This window comes from Palaemon carinicauda, chromosome 40, assembly GCF_036898095.1.
Source record: "Palaemon carinicauda isolate YSFRI2023 chromosome 40, ASM3689809v2, whole genome shotgun sequence".
Classification (NCBI taxonomy): domain Eukaryota; kingdom Metazoa; phylum Arthropoda; class Malacostraca; order Decapoda; family Palaemonidae; genus Palaemon; species Palaemon carinicauda.
This window is the reverse complement of record NC_090764.1, coordinates 25,992,896-26,000,222: the sequence shown is the minus strand read 5'-3', so window position 1 is coordinate 26,000,222 and position 7,327 is coordinate 25,992,896. Positions and strand designations below refer to the sequence as shown.

General features: G+C 33.1%; 1 long non-coding RNA gene across 1 annotated transcript in view; it reads right to left on the bottom strand.

Moving 5' to 3' along the window:
• Positions 1 to 3,357: 3,357 nt before the first annotated feature.
• LOC137632003 (uncharacterized) overlaps positions 3,358 to 7,327 on the bottom strand; it is a 19,453-nt gene continuing 15,483 nt past the window's right edge. Inside the window, exon 3 of the long non-coding RNA XR_011041990.1 lies at positions 3,358 to 4,008. This is a non-coding gene — a long non-coding RNA (uncharacterized lncRNA). The remainder of the gene's footprint in view (positions 4,009 to 7,327) is intronic.

Below are 7,327 nucleotides of genomic sequence, written 5' to 3'. Positions count from 1 at the left end.
AGACAACTGGAATAAAAATAGAATATTCGTGTACTCTCAGGAAAGCTTCTCAAATAAAAATTATTTCCAAGCACTGAATGCATTTGATTTGCAATGAATAATGGGAATATAAAATCCAGTTTTACAACTGTGATGGAGGTATCAAAGAAATAATTTATCAGAAGAGCGTCTACCTTGATTTATGTTCGAGAATTTTATTTGCGAAAGAAAAAAAGGATATGGCGTCACCCGGCTGTGGTGCACTACCTTTCACTTTTGTCCGTTTCTTCAAACGAATTTTAACGAGAGAAAAAACGAAAGAAATTAAATTGTTTATTTTGAACTGCGATGCAATACATTCGGTCTGTCAAAGGCTTTTTCTCTTTCACTGCTTATATCGGCCATTCAAACACTAAATGGGGAAGGGAAAAATAATGCTGGATTGCCTTCAAATACAGGCTAGGACGTCTAACATGAAGCGTGTTAAATGTTCCCTTTTATCTTACTGTCATGATATTCAGAAGGTTCCTCATTCAATGCAAATCATGCCGTTTTTTGAGAACAAAATCATTCAATACTATCTATCGTGGTATCGTGGTATGATGTAGGACTAAAGAATTTTAGATTCTCTACCTGTATTAACTCTAGGTCTTTTCTATCTTGTATAAGTATTCTATTCCCCTCCAGCTTGCTGGACACCATGACCTCAATTTTAATTACACTTAGCTCTATGCTACCCTGTTCTAAAGATCCCTACTATTCTCATACAAATCTGTGCAATTCTCCTTAAGTCTCTTCTGTGATCCCCAGATTAACTGCATATAACAATTCCCAACGATTTTCATTCACAATCCTTCATTCAACACATTCACAACAAGTATAAACAAAAAGGGTGCCATCTGGAATTAGCCCATCCAGCTATCTCTTGGAAGAACTTGTCATAGAAATAATTCACCTTTGAGTTTGTGATCCCAACGCAGATTAAATTCGATATTAAAAGGTACATGTGGCTTCATATTTGAATGTAGGAAAATTACGAGTGTTAGTGATAAAAATTGCCATATATATTTATATACATATACATATTATATATATATATATATATATATATATATATATATATATATATATATATATATATATATATATAAAATAAAAAGGAGGACGAATAGTCTGGACAACATCTTTCAATTTATTGGTGCCCACGTTTCAGGACTCATCCCATTATCAAGGCTAAAATGGACATATAAAACATTATAAGCAAAACTCAGTAAAAATATATAAAATACAAAAAACACAGTCAAAATTAAAATTGAAATTATAAACACAGTTACAAGTAAAATATGGAGATAAAAATATTAACTAAAAGAAAAGTATCTTAAAATTAAATATACAAAAATCAAAATTGTCTAAGGAGACCAACCTGTCTGGAACAGACTAGAGTACTGAGTGAGTATCTGAAGGACAGTACTCAGGAGGAAAATTCTAAATTTGCCAGCTTAAGCGATGTGGAGGGGGACAGAGGATAATTGGCTGTTTAGTTTAGGAGCCTTTTCTTTAATCATTAACGATTCCAATACTAGTAGAGAGGAGTTATTTGGCGCTTGAGCTATGATTTCAAAGTTTTTATATGCAATGTTGGTCTTGCATTTACTTGCATGTTCTCTGATGGTTGAGAATTCTTTGGTTTTGAGCGCACATCCAGTTCTATGACTCACTCCCCGATGCGCATCTATGCGAACTTTCAGCAGTCTTTTTGTGGAACCCACATAGTTTCCGAGATTACATCTCGGACAAGTAAACATATAGACCACCGAAGAACGCATTAGGTCGGGGAGAGAATCCTTAATTCTAAACATAGATCCCACTGTCAGGGGATTCTTAAAAATAAGTTTAAAATCCAGACTTGGAAAATTGTTTAAAATGACCTTTTTAATTTGTTTCCCATATTTTCCGTTATTAATAAAAGGCAAAGAGGCATAGAAAATCATTTTTGGTACTGTAGGAACTTGAAGTTTAGGTTGGTAATGTTTGGTCAGAAATTTGTTAACTAATCTATAAAATATTTTAGTTGGAAAACAGTTATCCTTGAAATGCTGCTTCAGAAAGACTATTTCATTATGAAAGGATGTCCAGTCAGACGAAAGGTAAAATGCCCTGCAGATCAGGGTTGTTACGGCATTTAACTTAAAATTATAAAAGCAAAAGCTAAAAAAATTGGTGCCTAAACCAGTGAACGTCTTTTTTCTAAATACGCTTGTTTCTAGACGTGTCTGCCCTCTTGAGATGTTAATGTCAAGATATGGTAACTTATTTTCTTCTTCCTCAATAGTGAACTTGGTGTTTGGATGAACGTTATTGATGAAATCTAAAAATCTAGCAGCATGTTCCTTTTGCTTGAAAATAGCTAACGTATCATCTACGTAGCGTTTATAAAATATAGGTCTAAATAGCAAAGGACATTGGTCTAAAAACTGCTCCTCAAGATGAAACATAAAAATATTGGCGAAGGTGGGCCCAAGAGGGCTACCCATAGCCATACCATCAAGTTGTTTAAACAACTTACCATCAAAAATAAAATGAGTGTCAATCACTGCAAGTTCAAGTAATTTTTTTAAATCAGACTTATTAAAACCGTGATATAAGTCGTTTGGAAAAATAAAAAGTTTATTTAAAATTATTTCAATGGTTTCTTGCAAGGGCACGTTCGTAAAAAGTGATTCAACATCATAGCTAACCATATAATTACATTTGTTTTGAGTGGTGATTTCAGGTATCAGAGAGGCAGAATTGGGCAGTGTATATTCATTTGAGGTAAGTGGTTGTAAAAGAGGCACAAGAAATTTGGCAATATTAAAATTTGGTGAATTATAAGCAGCTAAAATAGGTCTGAGTGGAACATTTTCTTTATGAATCTTAGGTAAACCATACAGTATACCATAAGAGGAACCAGAGGAAAATAGGTCTAAATATACCTGTTCAGTAATGGTACTATCATCCTTTAGTCTTTTCAGTGTTCGGTTAATTTTGTCTTCCATTTTAAAAATCGGATTAAATTGAGGAAGACCCAAGTCAGAAAATTTAGTTGGGTCATTTAAAACTGTGTACATTTTGGCTATATAATCTGCTTTGTTGAGTAATACAGTACCTTTACCTTTATCCGGTCTGGTTACAACGAGATTTGGATTTTTTGCCAAACTTTTCAACAAATAGAAATCATCCCTCTTGAAGAAAGGGGCCCAGTTAGTTTTTATTGACGAAAAGGTTTTATGGGCGATCTGGTGCAAGTTACGCTGAAAGTTGCTTATATCCGTGGGAAGGGGTAGTTGCCTTAACCTTTGAAAAAGACGTTCAAATGGCAAAAAGAACTGGCTGTAGTTTGGACGATAGTTGGGCATACAGAAGTCCAAACCTAATGATAAAAGAAACTCCTCCCTTTTAGACAATATATGATTAGAATAATTAAAAACCATTTTTTTAGGATTCATAAAATTTGGAATATTAACACCGAGATTATTTAACTTTCTGTCATGAGTTTGCTTTTGTTTGTCAGTAAAGGAAATTATATTTTTATTTAACAACGTTTTCAAGTACATGGTATCCAAAAAAGAAACAGAGTTAAAAAGGGTGTTACACAATTCAGTAATAGTAGTTTCATGCTTAGTGATTAGCCTCTCCTTATGTTTAATCTCGAGGTCAAGTAGAGTCTCCGTGGATTCCCTGTAGAAATCAGTGTTGTAGAGCGAAGAGCGATAAAGACGGAACTTTACAAAATTAGGAACAACATTGCTTAAGCGGCAGTAGAGTAAAAAGTCCAAATCAAGTTGAGCCTTCCTTAGTTTCTTTCGAGTAGATTCCAAGTGTCGATAAGATGATAAAACGGGTCCACCATATTTCGAGCGTAAATATTGAGGTAGGTCGTTGCTCCTGGCGAGCTTCAAAGATAAAATAAAAAGGAGGACGAATAGTCTGGACAACATCTTTCAATTTATTGGTGCCGACGTTTCAGGACTCATCCCATTATCAAGGCTAAAATGGACATATAAAACATTATAAGCAAAACTCAGTAAAAATATATAAAATACAAAAAACACAGTCAAAATTAAAATTGAAATTATAAACACAGTTACAAGTAAAATATGGAGATAAAAATATTAACTAAAAGAAAAGTATCTTAAAATTGAATATACAAAAATCAAAATTGTCTAAGGAGACCAACCTGTCTGGAACAGACTAGAGTACTGAGTGAGTATCTGAAGGACAGTACTCAGGAGGAAAATTCTAAATTTGCCAGCTTAAAACAAAACAAATGTAATTATATGGTTAGCTATGATGTTGAATCACTTTTTACGAACGTGCCCTTGCAAGAAACCATTGAAATAATTTTAAATAAACTTTTTATTTTTCCAAACGACTTATATCACGGTTTTAATAAGTCTGATTTAAAAAAAAAATTACTTGAACTTGCAGTGATTGACACATTTTATTTTTGATGGTAAGTTGTTTAAACAACTTGATGGTATGGCTATGGGTAGCCCTCTTGGGCCCACCTTCGCCAATATTTTTATGTGTCACCTTGAGGAGCAGTTTTTAGACCAATGTCCTTTGCTATTTAGACCTATATTTTATAAACGCTACGTAGATGATACGTTAGCTACTTTCAAGCAAAAGGAACATGCTGCTAGATTTTTAGATTTCATCAATAACGTTCATCCAAACATCAAGTTCACTATTGAGGAAGAAGAAAATAACAAGTTACCATATCTTGACATTAACATCTCAAGAGGGCAGACACGTCTAGAAACAAGCGTATTTAGGAAAAAGACGTTCACTGGTTTAGGCACCAATTTTTTTAGCTTTTGCTTTTATAATTTTAAGTTAAATGCCGTAACAACCCTGATCTGCAGGGCATTTTACCTTTCGTCTGACTGGACATCCTTTCATAATGAAATAGTCTTTCTGAAGCAGCATTTCAAGGATAACTGTTTTCCAACTAAAATATTTTATAGATTAGTTAACAAATTTCTGACCAAACATTACCAACCTAAACTTCAAGTTCCTACAGTACCAAAAATGATTTTCTATGCCTCTTTGCCTTTTATTATTAACGGAAAATATGGGAAACAAATTGAAAAGGTAATTTTAAACAATTTTCCAAGTCTGGATTTTAAACTTATTTTTAAGAATCCCCTGACAGTGGGATCTATGTTTAGAATTAAGGATTCTCTCCCCGACCTAATGCGTTCTTCGGTGGTCTATATGTTTACTTGTCCGAGATGTAATCTCGGAAATTATGTGGGTTCCACAAAAAGACTGCTGAAAGTTCGCATAGATGCGCATCGGGGAGTGAGTCATAGAACTGGATGTGCGCTCAAAACCAAAGAATTCTCAACCATCAGAGAACATGCAAGTAAATGCAAGACCAACATTGCATATAAAAACTTTGAAATCATAGCTCAAGCGCCAAATAACTCCTCTCTACTAGTATTGGAATCGTTAATGATTAAAGAAAAGGCTCCTAAACTAAACAGCCAATTATCCTCTGTCCCCCTCCACATCGCTTAAGCTGGCAAATTTAGAATTTTCCTCCTGAGTACTGTCCTTCAGATACTCACTCAGTACTCTAGTCTGTTCCAGACAGGTTGGTCTCCTTAGACAATTTTGATTTTTGTATATTTAATTTTAAGATACTTTTCTTTTAGTTAATATTTTTATCTCCATATTTTACTTGTAACTGTGTTTATAATTTCAATTTTAATTTTGACTGTGTTTTTTGTATTTTATATATTTTTACTGAGTTTTGCTTATAATGTTTTATATGTCCATTTTAGCCTTGATAATGGGATGAGTCCTGAAACGTCGGCACCAATAAATTGAAAGATGTTGTCCAGACTATTCGTCCTCCTTTTTATTTTATCTTTGAAGCTCGCCAGGAGCAACGACCTACCTCAATATATATATATATATATATATATATATATATATATATATATATATATATATATATATATATATATATGTGTGTATGTATATATATAATGAGTTTCTACCAGTGAATTTAAGAAATATAGTAATAAAGGTAGATTTGATAAATAACAAGGTTCAAAGTAATTATACTACATAACAATTAGTGATATAATAATTCATAAGCATTAACATATTAATCAAATTTTACCTGTTTTCTATGAACTTTGAAAGAGAGAGAGAGAGAGAGAGAGAGAGAGAGAGAGAGAGAGAGAGAGAGAGAGAGAGAGAGAGAGAGAGAGAGAGAGAGAATTTTCTATAGGAAATAAATTGAACATTATTTCAATAAGATCCTAAACTTATAAAATCACTCGTCTTCATAAATACGAAATACCCTGTATTCAATTAACTTTACCTCCTGCTACAATAAAGTCTTTCGAACTTTATTGTTTGAGCTCTCAATTCGAACGCTTTATCGGATTTCATATGAACGAGTGTCCACTGTTCGATGTGATAGTGAGTCCCACCTCATTTTCTCCAAATTGTGTATTTGCTTTGGACGGAAATAACAAAGAAGAGGGACAATGCAATACGCCAGCTTTCAACTAATGATATTTGCTATGTGAGAAAATGTGAGAGTCTAAGAGAGGGAAGAGCAGGTGCTAGATTGCAAGTAGACACTTGTATTCTAATATACTTTCCTGACTGAAAATACAAGTTCGTGTTAAGTGAAACTATCTCTGTCTTTATAATCATCATAAGTAGAATATATCCTAACAATAGAAATACTTAGTTATATTTTTTTTTTCCAATTTGCTTACGGAGGAGTTGTAGACCAGTAGCAGCTGTGACCAAGTTATGGAATGATCTTCCTAATCGGGTAGTTGAATCAGTAGAACTTCAAAAGTTAAAACTCGCAGCAAATGTTTTTATGTTGAACAGGCTTACATAAGTCTTTTTATAGTTTATATATCAAATATCTGTATTAATGTTGTTAATGTTTTTAAAATATTTTATTCTAATTTTCATTACTTCTTATATCGTTTATTTATTTCCTTATTTCCTTTCCTCATTAGGCTATTAGTTTTTCCTGTTGGAGCCCTTGGGCATATAGCATCTTGCTTTTCCAACTAGGGTTGTAGCTTAGCAAATAATAATAATAATAATAATAATAATAATAATAATAATAATAATATGGTAGCGTTTAAAAAGAAGAACACGGCTAAATACTTTCCCCCGCACCTTTCAGTATCCATCGTTCTTCTATAAACCCAATTAAACGTACATATGGCCTCTCTTGGTAAAGCTGCTGTTAAAGACCGACAATTATTTACCAGATATATCATCATTCGCAGTTCTTTGGTCAGAAAAATAAAACTAAACC